This window comes from Notolepis coatsorum (assembly GCF_963971535.1).
Source record: "Notolepis coatsorum genome assembly, chromosome: 19".
In the NCBI taxonomy this organism is placed as follows: Eukaryota; Metazoa; Chordata; class Actinopteri; order Aulopiformes; family Paralepididae; genus Notolepis; species Notolepis coatsorum.
Window position 1 is genome coordinate 85460221 of NC_140183.1, and position 17482 is coordinate 85477702.

At 43.8% G+C, this 17482-nt stretch overlaps 1 protein-coding gene across 2 annotated transcripts in view; it reads right to left on the minus strand.

Annotated features, from left to right (window-relative positions):
* zbtb7b (zinc finger and BTB domain containing 7B) overlaps positions 1-16770 on the minus strand; it is a 47971-nt gene extending 31201 nt beyond the window's left edge. Inside the window, exons 1-2 of one of the 2 annotated variants that reach the window (XM_084335758.1) lie at positions 16444-16770; positions 13711-13838 (exon numbers count right to left, since the gene is read on the minus strand). The gene's annotated coding sequence lies outside the window, so the exon portion shown is untranslated. Of the gene's footprint in view, positions 1-13704; positions 13839-16443 lie in introns of both variants that reach the window. The other variant, XM_084335757.1, reaches the window with a different exon arrangement.
* Positions 16771-17482: the final 712 nt, after the last annotated feature.

The window sequence follows — 17482 nt, forward strand, 5'->3', positions numbered from 1 at the left end:
GGAATTTCATATCCATCTTCTTGTCTGACTCTGGAGAAGACGGTAAGCAGTGCACATTTCCCATAATGTTGGCGTGTTCCTTTAAATTATTTCATTACAGTATATACCATCATAGTTTGGTAGCTCAACCCCTAGTATATGGGCCAGTCTTGAGAAAATAAATAAACATGGCTACATATTTTACAATGGACACAAAAATTAAATGTGTCCTTCAATGTGAAAGGGTTAGAAACTGTGGTCAATATGGTGAAATTCTACTGCATAGCCTGTGAATGTGTGCTCACACCATCTCCTCTCTCACATGGGTGAGTGTGTTCTTATTATTATGGCTCTTATTTTCCGTTAAGGCCTGTACGTTTTCCCAGTCCACCTCAATTATATCAGGCCCCAGACCTAAGAGGGAAAATGTGACTTCACGCTATTCACAGAAAACTGTGGCTGAGAGGGAGAAGGAGAAATACTTTTATGAATTCTGATGTCAGATGTTTTCCAAAGAGCCTGTGTGTGTGTGTCTCTCTCTGTCAGCATACACTACATTTTCTCAAATGACAGAAGACCTGACTCTTTCAATTGAGAAGCTCACCAAAAATATTATAGATCATCAGATTTTGTAATTAGAAAATAAATGAGAAAATCTGCATTGCGTTACAATACACAACATATATTCTGTTTTAATGTACATGACCGTTCTATATAAAAAACACACACACACACACACACACGCGCGCGCACCCCCCCCCCCCCCTATTCGGGAGAGTTTCCAGTCAGAGAAAACTCTTAGATGTGAAACTATTCACAACACAACAAATCATTGTACAAATCGACGTTCCCAAAAAACAACACTGCTGCCTTAACAGACAGAAAGTAACAGTCAAGTTCGTACCGTCTCTCCTCCACGCGCTTGTCTTCCGCTCATGGCTTCTTTACCTTCCTCCTCCGTCTCTCCCTCTGCGCCCCCCCCCCCCCACCTCTCTCTTTACCGCCTCTACTTCGGCCATACGCCCTTTTTTCCCCCAGTCCCTGTATATACCCCTCACATATTGGGGGTGGGAGTGTGGTTTTGGGACATCTTCTGAGGAAGACTGAGGGAGGGGAAGAAGAGGATGCAGGAGATGAGCGTACATATGCCTTGCCAAGACAAAGCTACATTCAGCCCAATATAGTCCCCCCCCCCTCCCCCCCGCCACTTCGTCCAAGACCACCTGAGTGTTAGCACAGGACTCGGCACCACAGGAACACTGTGTCTAGGAGCCATGACTGCTCACTGCTCACAGGAACACTATGTCAAGGAGCCATGACTGCTCACTGCTCACAGGAACACTGTGTCAAGGAGCCATGACTGCTCACTGCTCACAGGAACACTGTGTCTAGGAGCCATGACTGCTCACAGGAACACTATGTCTAGGAGCCATGACTGCTCACTGCTCACAGGAACACTGTGTCTAGGAGCCATGACTGCTCACTGCTCACAGGAACACTATGTCTAGGAGCCATGACTGCTCACTGCTCACAGGAACACTATGTCAAGGAGCCATGACTGCTCACTGCTCACAGGAACACTATGTCAAGGAGCCATGACTGCTCACTGCTCACAGGAACACTATGTCAAGGAGCCATGACTGCTCACTGCTCACAGGAACACTATGTCTAGGAGCCATGACTGCTCACTGCACACATCACACTGCAGAGGAACACTATCAAGGAGCCATGACTGCTCACTGCACACATCACACTGCAGAGGAACACTATCAAGGAGCCATGACTGCTCACTGCACACATCACACTGCAGAGGAACACTATCAAGGAGCCATGACTGCTCACTGCACACATCACACTGCAGAGGAACACTATCAAGGAGCCATGACTGCTCACTGCACACATCACACTGCAGAGGAACACTATCAAGGAGCCATGACTGCTCACTGCACACATCAAACTGCAACCTGCAGGTTTTCTAGTAATACATTTCCGCAGCGCAATAAAGGCACATAGCTCCCCACTGCAGATAGCTCCCCTCTGAACTGGACATTTGCATCTTCCCCAGATATATAAAGACAGATGCGGCCCGGGAGGCGAATTTGAATCACCATTTGAATTCGTTAAAAGACAAGACGGCATCATGGTAATTACAACCATGGCTCCCTTGCCTGGACAGAGAGAGATACAAGGCTCATTCGCTTATGTTACCAGGCGGAGTTAACAGGAAACAAAAGGCAAGTCTGAAAGAGGGGTCCTGTTTTTACTAGCCCCGTGAGCCCCTTCAACCAAGGCCTAACAAAAATAATAGTTGGTTTCAGGTTGCCGACCGACCCTGCCGATTTAGGTGCGACCCAATATATTTTATGAGTTTTAAAAAAAAATTATATATTAAAAAAAAAAAATCCGTTTTTTCTTTTTTTTTTTTTTTTTTTTTTTTTTTAGAATAAAGTTTCATAGAAATCTTAGTCAAACATTTAGTATTATGGATATTAAACATGCTGGCAGAGTACATGCATCCATGTTGTTGTGAACATTTTAACCCTTTCACTGCCACACGACAGCCGGTTAACCCTTTCACTGTGACAATACAGAAGGTTAGCCCTTTACTATCACACAACCGACGGCGATGCTCCATCATTAGCATCATTAGCTCCGCGGATGCGGAGCTAATGATGCTAATGATGGAGCATCGCCGTCGGTTGTGTGATAGTAAAGGGCTAACCTTCTGTCGTGTGGCAGTGAAAGGGTTAATTAAATAAAGAAATTCCCTATCCATAGTCGCCGTGGGAAAGAATAAAAAATAAATAAATAAAATAAAATAAATTCCCTACCTACCCATGGCCAAACTGACAACCAACCTGAAACCAACTATTATTTTTGTTAGGCCCAAGCCCTCCACTGTGTGCTTAACTGGGGCAGCCGTGTGCGAGTGTGTATGCCTTTGTGTGTGTCTATGTGTGCGCACACACACGCGCACATTGTGGTCTTAGTTCCAAGAACACATTACATTATTCATTTGGCTGGCAGAGCGGAGGCCCTTATCCTAGCCCTCCCACGCCACAACACTCCACACCGCTTGGCAGGCCGTTTGCATGCTAGCCCTGAGCTCTGATGGGAATCTGCTCTACCTCAGGTTCAAAAGACACTGCCGGGCCAAAGGGTCATACTGACAAGAGGGGCAGTTCACCTTATGAACCGTGTAGACTTGACCATGATCCGTTGTCATGTTCACTATAGTGGCTTTAGCCTCTCTTGTTTAGTTACTACTAAATCCACATGTCCTGGTTGTATGTCGGTATTCCTAGAGACACGCATTGTCTCATATGGATTATTTAATTCAACGAGGCCGTCTGCAAAAACAAAAACACTTGAAATATTACAATTGGAAAAGGTTCGTAATGTAATTTACCCGTTTAAAGCTGCGCCGGGTTTTGAAAGTTAAAAAAAGAAAAAAAAAACCTGAAAGGTGAAATAAAATATGATACGTCTGTAATGAATACGTAAAGTGTTACAAGATGAAACGGTGGATGTTTTGAAAGTATAAATGATCGGTTATCCCGCCACCTTTAACATACAAAGAAGCGTCCTCTAAGTGCAATGCTGGTTCACGTCATTTCAAAGTGTTTCTTTTGGATTTGTGTCAAGATTATAAACAATATTCAAGCATTTGTAAATAGTTGTTTTTTCTTCTCAAAACTACTCGGTCAACTAAGCATCTTTAAAGGCATAATCTGTATGGTTTTTCACCATATCAATTTGAGGTTCATAATTGAAGAGTTTGAGTTGTAGATGGAAAATGAGTCTTATGATAACGTTGGTTTTACTCTGATGTTTATAAACATTACCAATGTAAACAAACATATTACAGCAGACAAAACATTAAAAACTAATATTAGCCGTCTAGAGTTGGTCTTTGCATTAAGAGACCCGTCAATCAATGTCTCCAATCACTCGTTTTGAACCCCGCCCTTTTGTTTAGATTTGGATGACAGAGTTAACGTACCTATATTAACCATCTAGAATTAGATTTATCTTCAGAAACATGTTGATATTTAATGTAGGTACATGACTGACAAGAGATGTCTTTCAACCATCTCAGTAAATGCTATTTGATCATAAAACAAGAGAAAAAAGGTTCGACACATTTTGGGGAAATCTTGTAGAATTACAACCTAAAAGCAAATTTCAGTGGAATACCCCTTTAGAAGACTGGAATGACTTGACGTCAGTGTTTTACACAGACAATTCGTAAAAGGCTCTACTGAAAGATTATATAGGCTACTGTAGAGTGCCATACAATGCAGAAAAGGTTACGAAAGAAATGTGTGCCATGGTTACCACAGGGAAAGAGGGGGCGGGACATAAATATGAGGTTGGAAATGGAGATTTGAACAGTGACAACAAAAAAAGAAAACCGAGGGAGGTTTGTTTTCTAAAAAACACTTGCATTCTTAGAAACACAACAGAGAGAGAGTGGGAGAGGAGAGGTAAATGACGGAGTGGCTGTGTGAGTGAGTGGCTGTGTGAGTGAGTGAGCGAGTGAGTAAGGGGTGGGTGGGTGCTGAGATGCAAGAGGAAGATAAAAGAGAGATTAAGGGGAGGTAGAGACAAGACAGGAAAATCTAGTCTGAACCTCGAAACAATCTGTGTCAGCGAGGAGAAATGAAAGACGAGGAGAGAGAGTTGAGTTACAGAGGAGGGGGGGGGGGGCAAGAAGAGAGGGGATAAGAACAGCAACGTGATGATTGAGATAGAGAGAGGTGCATCCACGCACACACAGCCACAGGAAGTCGCAAGAGTCCTTGCAGGTGTGTGTATGTGTACTGTATGTATGTATGTATGTATGTATGTATGTATGTATGTATGTATGTATGTATGTATGTATGCATGTATGTATGTATGTATGTATGTATGTGTGTGTACTGTATGTATGTGTATGTGTGTGTACTGTATGTATCTGTGTATGTGTGTGTGTGTGTGTGTGTGTGTGTGTGTGTGTGCGCAGATGTCTAAGGGGGAGATGTGGTGACAGCCAACTCTATCATTAGCAGCACCAAAAGGGAGTTTCACAAAGATGGAGAACACACACAGATGCAAGACAGCGGCATACTGTGTGTAGAGTATAGAGATTGATCTGTATGATCTGTGTGTGCGTGCGTGTGTGTGTAGACGCCTGTGTGTATGTGTGTGTTCACACGTGGGGGGGATTCAGGGCTTCACAAGCATCATCATGCTGACTGAGAGGTTTCACACACTGTTCTACCTCCTTATCTCAGCAGTTTCAGCCTCCCCCCAATACACTGTGTGTGTGTGTGTGTGTGTGTGTGTGTGTGTGTGTGTGTGTGTGTGTGTGTGTGTGGGCGACTCATGTGCTGCGCTCGAGATGTTTGTACTCTGTTATACTGCATCTGCTCAGGAAAATGGGTTAAAGGGAATGATTTAACCTCGAACGTCACATTATGTTTTCAGATTTCATTACCGACTTCATGACTCGTCTTTGACTTGAGGCAGATGACTGGAAAGGACTCTGCAGTTTTCTTTAGTAAAGCTGAATAGCCTTAATTAGCATTAGTCTAGTGTCTTCAACATGAACCGCTGGGCTTCAGTTTTGAAACATGATCGGGTGACTTTTAGACAAGACTGCGTATGAATTGACAGCTTTTCCAAGACAGAGATTCATCATTCGCGGTCCCTCCCTCACTAGTTCAAAGTCAATGTAACTCAACCACAGCTAAATGGTCTCTCTCTCTCTCTCTAATCAACTGTGTGATGAATGCAATCCTGTGACATCAGGCAAATAAGATGGTATTTTTTCTTGAGGATTAAAAACGTCAGAGTTCTAAATTTGTATTAGTTGACACAATCCACAGCAGAAAATAGTAATCATCGGATAGTTGTTTAGTTTTCGCACAATTTTAACAATTGCCTATACAGTAGGTACTCAGTTTATATAGTAGGTACTCAGTTTATATAGTAGGTACTCAGTCTATAAAGTAGGTACTCAGTCTATACAGTAGGTACTCAGTCTATACAGTAGGTACTCACGTGTGCTACATAATAAATACAGAGTGGGAAACTGTTGCAGGTATAATAATCTATTTTGGAATTCAAAGAGTCTTAGATAAAGATTTAAAACGTGCCACGATCATTCAGACATGCTAGTCACCCTCCACACCATGATATCAGTCATTTCAACTATATTTTAACATCCCTCACTATCCTCAATGGAAGGCCTAATTAAATTATCAATAAAACCAGTTTGTTTATAAATATTTTTAGCCCAAACTAATATAAAAGTAGTATTGATCATTCTTTTAACATGTATTTTGTACTCATAATTAGGAAGTATCGATAAGAGTATTGATTGAAGTATTGGACTTGATAAGCAATATCAATAGTGGCATTGGTATTGATCAGGATCTTTAACACCAACGTGAAGTCAGTCCTACTCTATGGCGCTGAGACCTGGAGGACCACTGTCACCACAATCAATAAACTACAAGTTTTCCTAAACACCTGTCTGCGCTGAATCCTCCAGATTCGCTGGCCTAACACCATCAGCAACAAAGACCTGTGGCAACGAACACAACAACAGCCAGCAGAGAAAGAGATTCTCCAACGGCGTTGGAGATGGATTGGCCATACACTCCGTAAACCATCCCTGAGCATCACAAGACAATCTCTCAGGTGGAACCCCCAAGGGAAAAGAAAGAAAGGCCGACCACGAAACACCTGGCGCCGAGACTTCGAAGATGATGCCAAGAAGATGGGACACACCTGGGGCCAGCTTGAGAGGTTGGCTCAGGACCGGGATGCTTGGAGAACCCTTGTTGACGGCCTATGCCCCAAACGGGGTAAAAGGCGTAAGTAAGTAAGTAAGGTATTGATCCTAGCTATACCCATCCCCAATTATAGGGACTAACTAACAGGAGCCGTTTTTGTCATTGCACCCCTTTCTCTTTTGTTTTAAGAATTTCTTTCGTGGTGACTTGACTTGTGACTTGCTTGACTGAGCAATGACTTGAACTTGAGATGCGAGACTTGAAGACTTTAAGACTCGAGGGACTTACTTGTGACTTACTCCCACTTCAGTCCCACTTTGATAAATTTGATTTATCAATCAATCAATTTGATAAATAAATCTAGTCTAAAAACGAAATAAAGATGGAATCCAAGCTTTTCATATAGCAGCTCTTTCGAATCAAATCAATAAGAAAAACCAATTCACATGAATACAGAGGAGTAATGAACTTAACAGGCTGGGTTTGGAGATATACAGTTTAACCACCTAGCAATTACTTTTGAACTTTAGACAGTGGAAATTATGAAATTCTTTCAGTGAATTTAAGAAGTTAAGAGGAGGCGGTATGAATTGTTGAAAGGCAGCATTGACAAACAATATAAAGTTGCATGTTTATTCTTCCCATACTGTAACATCACGTGGAAGAGGGTCTTTGCTCCAAGAAGAGAACATTACCAAAGCCTGTAGTGATGAACATGTGGAGCATGGGTGTCGTTATATTTAGATTCTGGATTGGGTTCTTATTATGTGCGAGTGTGTTACTTTCGTGTGTGTATGTATGTGTGTATTAGGGCTGTCTTAAATACTTCAAAGCTTCGAAGCTTCGTTCGATGGGCATGGGATTCGAATATGAAAATAAATTCGATTACGTTAAAAAAAAATTATATATATATATATTTTTTGCTAAATCAACTGCTCTCTTTGTTAACTACAACAAGCAATGCCGTTTGTTATTTAAGATGAGGTCGGACTCGGCACTGACAGATTTGTGTTCATTGTGCTGCTTTTATAAAGCCTCAAATGACGGCTTACAATATTTCATGGAAGCAAAGTGTTTAGTTTGTCTAAGATTTAAAAGGTTTAAACTTTACAGCACTGACAAAAAAAAATCAATAAATATATATATATATTATTTAAGCTTCGAATTAAAATCGAATCTCGGCCCCCCCCCCCCCCCCCCCCCGAAGCTTCGAATTCCAAAAAAAAAAATCGAAGGTCAGCCCTAGTGTGTACATGTGCGTGTTGTGCGTATGTGTGTTAAGGCATTAAGGCACGTCTGTCTGCTGGATTAAGTTGCCACATCACTGGGAGGATCGCAATCATTCTCAACCATTCTGACACACACACACCACCTCCCAAGTTCAGAGAAAAACATTGCAAAACTGCTTAATGCATAACACCATGTAGAGCACACTGTGTGCAGCATACCACCAGTGTGCACCCACACACACACACACACACACACACACACACGTGTCGCAAAACTAACTGATCCTGATCAGCTTCCTCTTCCTCTGCTCAGTGAGAAGGATCGACGACCACGAGAAGAGATGGCCGAGATAAAGGGATGACAAGACAGTCTTGACGGGGAAGAGTAGAAACAGCCACGAAGAGAAAGACCCAGTAGAGATTATGTGAAAACTTTTAAAAGACACAACATGGAGGGAAGGAGGGAGACGGACACTGTGAGGACATACAGTTGGTGAAAGATGCGTCATCTTTTTTTTGGCGAGTCGGCTTAGCAACACTGTAGCAACATGAAGGAGGGAGTAGGCTACTTACCAGAACTTCAGTCCACAAACTGGTTTTGAAAAAGGACTCCAGAGAGAGAGAGATTCAGGGAGGGGTCACCTAAATGGCGGCTCAGGTGATGGATTAGCCCATGACTACCACATCTAGTACCACCGTGGCGTCAAAGGGAAGGTCCCAGTGAGCCGAGAACAACATTTGGTATTGAGGTTGGACCGATTGATAACCCTGTTTACCGGTGGATGTCTACTGGAAACCACCTCGAACCGAAAACAATGCCGTTTGTCCCTTCAGAGCTGGGAGGGATGGGCGTTCACCACCCAACACTCGACACAAACATCACATTGCACGCTTGGAGTGATAAAATAAAGTGTGTGAATGTCACTTGATGGGGGTCACCAAACGACTCACAGCGGGGGGTGGTAGGCCGGTGGTCGAGAGAGAGAGAGAGAGAGAGCGAGAGAGGGCTGTCAAATGTCACAGAAACTTCACGACCAAAAAAGGGGAAATGGCAGATACACAACTTCCTCTATTGACACAGATCGACTGGGGGCAAACTCAACTGTAGTACAGTAGACTAGAGTGCCACTGCCTTGCTGCCAGATGCACCAATTAATCAGTATATTATCTGCGAAGGAGGAAGGCTTGTTGCCATATATGGTGAAAACATAATAGAACCGAACACTCTAATGAAATGCAAATCAATGGAGGAATATGGTGGTATATATATCGACCATATTTTTGCACATAGAAATCATTGTCTCCGTCACATGTAATAAAAACGGCCATTCCAAACATTCCGTGCAAAGCCTCGGATGAAATGTGGAATCAGTGAAAGAAATGGAGCGATGACGGGGGGGGGGGGGGGGGGGGGGGGTGTAGGGAATAGACAGATGGGAAGAAAGAGAAGGAGAACTTCAGCTCCTTACTTTAGCCTCCCACTAGAACTCTGCCTCCCACTCAAGACTCTGCCTCCCACTTTCGGTATGAAATTGAAAGACCCATGTGTGAACAGGGGAATTTATATGGGCTCACATGCCCTAATTCATACATTTACTGGAACTGTCTGTCTGTCTGTCTGTCTGTCTGTCTGTGTGTGTCTCTCTTCCTCCCCCTGACAGACCACTCAATGTTACTTCCCCTCCTCACCAGTTCACAGACACGCACCAGTCACACTCCAGCAAAACACTCATCACATGACATGTCACACTAATGTGTCCCCTACACCAGGGGTTCTCAACCTTTCTGCTGCCAAGGCACCCCTGTGTCCAATAAATATTTTTGCTACAATGATGACAAAAGTGCTTGCTTTCAAAATAAGGTCTAAATGGCGTTTCAGGTCTAAATGGCTTAGTACTGTTGACATTACACAGATTGTAGTAGTAAATCAAATAGCATATCAAATAGAAAATTATCACTAAAGTGCTATCTGTTACAGCTGCACTGTTTTCCATTAAAATTGCATATTTGGATATGTGTGACCATTTCTCAAAAATCATGTATTTCGTTTAAATACAGAAAAGGGTCACCAAGTTACCATTTCTCAAAAAATATAATAAATACAGAAGATAAGCACTCGTTCACTCAGTGGACATTTCTAGCTCAATGCAAGGTCTGCTGCTGCTGCTGGCTAATAATACGGTCAATACGTGGGGAGATCTTTGACAAGGCAACACGCATGTCATCCTCAAGGGTCAACTTGGCCCTATATTTTGTTTTCAGAGCTGTCATGGATGAAAAGCCAGCTTCACACAGATATGTGGTGCTGAATGGTATCAACACCTTATTAACTGCTGCATCATGAGATACTTGGTACTCAGCTCCACACTCAGACCAACATGTTTCCAGGGGCACTTCACTGAGGGGCCTTTCTCACTCACTACTCCGGGCCGAATCAGCGCCGGGTCGCGCCCAAAATGGGTGTGTCTGTCTGAGTGGGAACGCTCACCACCGTCCCCGCCCCCCGCTGATTCGTCCCCGGGGGCGGTGAACCTGGGACGCTTGAAATAGGTGGTTTCGAGTGCGCGCCGGTGGGAGCGGGGGGCGTGGTGTACAAGCTTGTACCAAAACACGGGAGGCTTCTGTATCAACGTGCTGACACACACAGCGTCGTTACTGTCATGCTTCATGCTTGCTTGAATTTTGGGCAGATAAAAACACACGGCAACAACTGGACAATGTTCAAATGCATTTATTTCTATTAGACCAGTGGTCGACCAGTAGCTGCTGAACAGGCTAAGCTAACTAGCGTTAGCCTTTAGCTTAGCGTTTGCCACAATGCTATACTATTATACTGGCATATTCCATTCACGTTAGCATGTAAGCTAACAAAATCAGCGCCTATGAGACTAAACTCCGCTTTTGGTGTTCAATTGTGTTGATGTTAGTTTTGTTTCATCAACAAATGAGAGGCAGAACACAGTGAATGTATCCGTTTTGTTTATTGCACGTTCTTTGCTGAAAAATAAGTGCTACAGTGGCTATACTAGACTAGTACTAGGCTAAGCTAACTAGCGTTAGCCCTGGGAAACGCTCAAAAGCGAACTCTACAACACCATCCATTCGTGAGAAAAGGGGGTGGGTTATATTGACAAGGCTTGACAACAGAGGTTCAAATATAACTTCATATTTATTGGTTATTTGTTTTATTTTATCCAGTCTCCACCGTGTCTTCCTGTTCTATTTTTACTTCTATTTTACATGCTATACTATTTTATTTCATACTATCTTGTCTAACACAGTCTCTGGAGCGAAACAGTGAAGCATTTTGTATAAAAGTATTCTGTACTTCTGTATGACAACTATTAAAGAAACTTGAAACTTTACATTTTCGAGCGTGACATCATCGCTTACGGCAAGCTTACAAGCTCAAAACGCAAACCGTAAACAAAACCCAGAGCGCACCAAGACTGAGTGTGTACACAAACTAGAGGGGGGAGAGGGGAGTTCGCATCAGATCTCGGAACGGACTAGAACGGAATGGAACGGAACCGAATGGGTGAGTGAGAAAGGCCCCTGAAACCAGCTCTCCAGGTGGTATCAGATGAGATTTCAATGAGTTCTTCCAAGAGTTTGGATGGAGATGTGTCAGGAAGCTTTGTCTCAATGTTGTCTGTAAAGGGGTTCTTTATCCAGAGTAACTTGGTGATCCTTTTCTGTGTTTTATTAAATAATGATTTTCAGGGTGCCAGGGTGGTGCACGGCCGTCCCGGGTTCGACTCCCGGACCCGGCGACCTTTGCCGAATGTCTTCCCCCATATCTCTCTCTCCCATCCTTCCTCTCTGTCGGACTTGTCCAATAAACAAATGAAAAAGCTACCAAAACATATCAAAAAAAATTATGATTTTCAGTTTTTGAGAAAGGTCAAACTTATCCAAATGTGGTATTTTCATGGAAAACAGTGCAGCTGCAACAGATAGCACTTTAAAAATAGAAAATGCCTACTCATTGATATATAATGATTATCTATAGTATATACATCAATTGTTATAATTCTTTCTTTCATTTGACACCAGGACAGGATCATCCATAACGATAGTGTAATCGATCGTTTGTCTGAAATGGCGTGGGGGTGGCTCATCAATATGCAGATGAGCAGACAAAGACATTTCCCTGTAGTTTTCTCAGCAAATTGTTTTTAAAAGCCCCAAGAGACAGATATCAAGCTCCGCCCTCTTTTCTTGATCCTCCCATCACAACTGTTGCTTCCCTGATGGTACAACAGTTGTGATTGGAGGATGAAGAAAAGAGAGCGCTTGAGATTTATTTTGGATCATATAAATGTGGGGTATATGCACATTCATTATCACATCCTTATGAAAAAAAAATCTAACCCTAACTAACCTTACTGTCATGCACTTGTCCTAATATACTAACCAACACTGTAGCACTCAACACTTTGATGAACATTGTTACTCAGCTGATAGAGTTGTACCCTTCCTGCTGTCTTGTTGTACAAAACTTGTAAGTCGCTTTGGATAAAAGCGTCAGCTAAATGACTAAATGTAAAGTGCAGGAAGTACGTTCACAAGTCCATACATGAGATAGATTTTTGAGAAACAAATGTTCTAAATTTATTTGATTAAAATAAAAAATAAATAAAATAATTACCTCGTCTAGACGTAGTCCTTGCATCAATAGTACACCCAGTTAATCAACTAGAGAATCAAGTTGTTTCCCCATTCCTACTTTTCACTTTGTATTACTAAGTAATTTTACTATGCAGTGCACTCAACACAAGTTTCAACACTGTTTGATGATCATCGTTACTCAGCTGTAAGAGTTGTAGCCTTCCTGCTGACTTGTCGTACAGAACTTGTAAATCGCTTTGGATAAAAGCGCCAGCAAAAATTACTAAATGTGAATATACAAACTGGTCCCCTAAACGAATCCATAATATCAACACCGTGCAAGGATTTCAGCAGTCGACAGAGAAATTCCAATAAAAACATTATTAAATGTCACGATTAGTCATGTCAATGCCCATCACTCCACGTCACCGGCCAGTAATGTCGATTTCTGATCGCTGTTCACTTTTCCAATTCCACCCCCCCCCCCCCATCTCACCATAGGAAAGCTGAATGGAACCGGTTTACTTGACCACTAAATATCAGTACTGGTACATGTATTAGGCATCACTATGCAGCACCAACGGCTCTACGGCTCTGAGACGTGGAAGACTACCGAGGGCCTCACAAGCAAGATCCAGGTGTTTGTCAACAAATGCCTGCGCTACATCCTCAAGCTGTGGTGGCCCATCAAAACCAACCAGGACAGCATAGCTACCACCATCAAAAGGAGAAAGTGGAACTGGATAGGGCATGCCCTTAGGAAGGACTCAAACAACATCACTAGACAGGCCTTGGACTACAACCCGCAGGGGAAGAGGAAAGCCGGTAGGCCGAGAAACACCTGGAGACGTTCCACACTCCAAGACCTAAAGAACATCGGAGTGAGCTGGCAAGAAGCAAAGGCCCTGGCCCAGAAGAGAGTGAGATGGAGAGCTCTGGTGGACGCCCTATGCCCCCCAACGGGGTAAAGAGGATTAAGTCAAGTAAGTCATGCAGCACCAATAGGGTCTCAGTAAATAAAATAAGTTTAGATCAAAAGAGTGAAATAAAGTCAAATAAAAACAGATTGAGACAGAAAGATGTAATGTTTCCTGTGCACTTACTCTCACCTCCAGTCCATAAACTCAAGAGAAGATGGATGCCTGCTTCCTCCTCCTCCTCTCTCTCTCTCTCCCTCTCTCGTCCTCCTCTGTTTCTGCTCTTCAACAGAGGCCACAGGGCAGCGGGGGTCCAAAGCCTGAGAGGAGAGTTAAGGACGTTACACAACACGAGTTTCAACTAACTTTATTCATCCCCAGAGGGCTAACAGCCAGACAGCTAGCTAACACGTTTCACAACAAAGTTGGGAGACCGACAGAGACAAAGAGAGAGGGCAACAGAGAGAGGGGGGGCAAGAGAGAGAGAGAGATGACAAAAGAGACAGAGAAAGAGAGAGACAGAGGGCAAGAGAGCGGATAGTAGAAAAAGAAAGAACAAGGTATAGACAGAAAGCATGACATCAAGTTAATGCAAGAAGATGGCTATGTAGTAACTACTACCTACATATTTTGTATATTCCAACATAGAAAACCACCTGGCCACTGACAATCATATGATGTATTAGATGTAAGAAAACAGAGTAGAGAGGGGAGTCTGAGACCACTTCCCACTTTAACTTCTGCAGAACAGAAGTATGACAACAAAGACCCAGAGGAGGGCATGCCCATATATTATACACACACAGTGGTTCTTGATAATCACAAAACTGATGTAGTGCGAGTAGCTACAGGTTTCCATTCTTAAGATTAGATTCTAATTTATTATCATCATACAGCACAAGTATAGTACAACGAAAAAACAAGTTGGGCATCCAACCAGAGTGCAAATGGAACAGTAAAGTGCAATAGTAATATACAATGTACAGGTGATTATTAAACTGGATAGCAAATATATAAATTAGTACTACTGAGTAATAGTGTTAATCAGATGTATGTACAGAGTTGTGGTATTAGTACAGAATTAGTAGAATTATTGTATTTATTTCTCCCTATAATTGCTGCTCTTCAAGGAATATGCAGCAATGGTGGCAATATGAACAAGTATTAATGTACAGTAGTATTGAGTGAGTGAGTGAGTGAGTAAGTATGTTTGTGTGTTTGTGGGGGGCAGGTTATGTATGTATATATGTATGTTACAGTATGTATGTATGTATGTATGTATGTATGTATGTATGTATGTATGTATGTATGTATGTATGTATGTATGTATGTATGTATAGAACAGGAGAGACTAGATATATAAATGGATGGACGTGGCAGAAGGAATGACAGACATTAAATACAACTGGCCTGTAGAGCTGATGGAGGGAGGAGAGTGGAATCAGAAACAATATAGGACATTTGGGACGAAGCACACATACGTCATCTAATTATGTTGCAGACAAAACTGGGACAAACAGAGCCAGAACATCATTCTTTTTAAAAGTGAGAATGTCTCCCCTTGGGAATGGTGTGCTATAACACTTCAAGACAGACGGAGAGAGAGAGAGAGAGAGAGAGAGAGAGGGAAGGAGAGCAGAACACCTCCATCACATTTTACATGACAGTTCTAATTAAGAAACATTGATGCTGACAGAGAAAGGAGGAGATTCTGTTGCTGATAATCTTATAGGACCACGTCTTCGTCTCAATGAAAGAAAGTGCAAGAAGGGTGCCTACAAACAGAGACATTCGTCTCTCTCTATACAAGGCAAACAGTGGATGTTTGTTACCGCCTCACACCCAGGCCCCTCAAGAGACCCGGGCTGCCTGCAGGCGGGGGGGTTTGACAACACCTGAGCCTGGCTCGTGAGGGTACTGTACCTGGAAGGCATTTAGTACATTAAACATAACTGCCACCACGGACGACGGCAGCCTTAACCAAACAAGCTATGTGCCAGACAGGCAGACCAAACCCGAGCCAGTTGAGCTGGTTAAGCCGGTCTGTCACAGGGGCGAGTCAGCAACACAAACACCTCTGCAAAGTCACACACAAATACAAACAAGCCCACTGCCATGGGCCCTCCCCAGTCCCCCACCCACGAGTTAGAACAAATAAAAACATGTAATCCAGTGTGGTCAGATGCTATTTTAATCCAATTTTAATATGCTATAGAATACAGCCAGTGACAATGTAACAATGAGACAGGTGCTAAACTGCATTAAGCTTATTATAGTCAGGGGGTGTCATGACTCGTGACTGACCGGCTATACTGAGGTGTTTTTGAGGGAAGGTTATAAGATATGAATTGAAGTATAGGCTAGATCCGAACGTATGGCTTTTGTGAACAGCCCAGAGGCCGGTGATGTGCGTGAGAGAGAGCAGGTTAGGTTTTGGATGTCAGCAGCCGGGTGTTCGCGGCTATAATTAGCAGCCAAGTCTCCAGAAATGTACCCGTCGACCCTGCTCACTCACCTGGCCACCTCCATACAGGTATCCAAGCCAACACACACACACACACACACACACACACACAAAGCAGGAGAAGCTCAGCACCTGCAGTAAACATTTCCCGTTGATTTTATTTATCTTCATTATTGCCTTCAAGAAATACAGCGCGTTTATGATAAAAAAAAAGTGCTCTGTGGTTATAGAGCTCGAAATTATAGGGAGAAATAATAATAGTCGACACGTCACACGGGAGTTACCGAATACCCATGACGTGGTTGGTTATAGTCCTCCCGTGACCCTGATCAGAACCGGGGGAGGGAGAGAGAGAGAGAGAGAGAGAGAGTGGCGACGACATGGCAAATGAAACAAATATTCTAATTTATGTCTGCCATAGTTTTGCCATAAACAGAGGAGCAGTGCGGGAGAGTAGTTACCTGGGTGCCGGTGGTGTGAGTGCCACCTGTATTGACGCCTCGCCTCCCCACCTGACCGGCTTCTAGAGACACTTCCTGGATAATAATTTCGTACCACCCCGCCTGCCTGCCTGCCTTCCTTCCCCCCCGTCCCGTCGCTTCTTTCCCGGGGGTCAACCGCTCTCTCGTCCGGCTCCTCGTCCAAGAGCTCCGACAACAACCCGAATGACACCCAGGAGATTTATCTTTACAATCCAACCTCTCCCTCCCTCTCTCTACGCTTCGGCGTTCTGATCCCACTCCTGTGTGTGTCCCTGCAGACCGCCGGGCTCGCTGCTCTGCTCTCCCCCCTGCCTGGCTCACTGACTCCGCTGCCTGGCCCGCTCTCCAACTCCCTCCCGAGTCCCAACTCCTCCTGTTTCTGACAACCAGGAAGCGGCTTGCCCTACTTACCACCCCGCCGCGGATTGGCTCTGGGCGGCGGGGCAGGCAGGAGAGGGACCGCTGGGGTGGGCGGGTGGGCGGGCGGCCTGGGCACCGGGGGGGGGGGGGGGGGGGGGTCGGCAACGGCGCGATAGGCCAGCGGTGGTGTCTGTCGCTCTGATGAAGGAGGGAGGAGAGTGGGAGGAGGAGGGCTAGGGCGGGCGGGTCCCCCCCCAGATACGATGAGCCAGGCAGGAGGACAGAGTTTGGGCATCACTGCGCGACTGTGCAGCAGGGCAGGGGGGTACAGCGGGCAACGAAAGAAGCGGGATGATGATGAAGGATACCTGCATAATAGCTTGCCTGCCAAATGCAACGGCATTTCACTGGAAATAGATTATGTAAACCGCTGTCTTCCTAATATGACTCAGCATTATTTCCAAATCATATATCTGAAGGTGAGATGGAGGCAACCAACATACAGGTGCAGCTCAATAAATCGTGGAAAAGTCTATATATTTAGCTGTATTGATGCAGTCATTTGTGCAAAAGGAGCCCCAACCAAGTACTGAGTGAACATACATGAACATACTTTTCAGAAGGCCGACATTTCTATATACAAAATAAAAATACATCT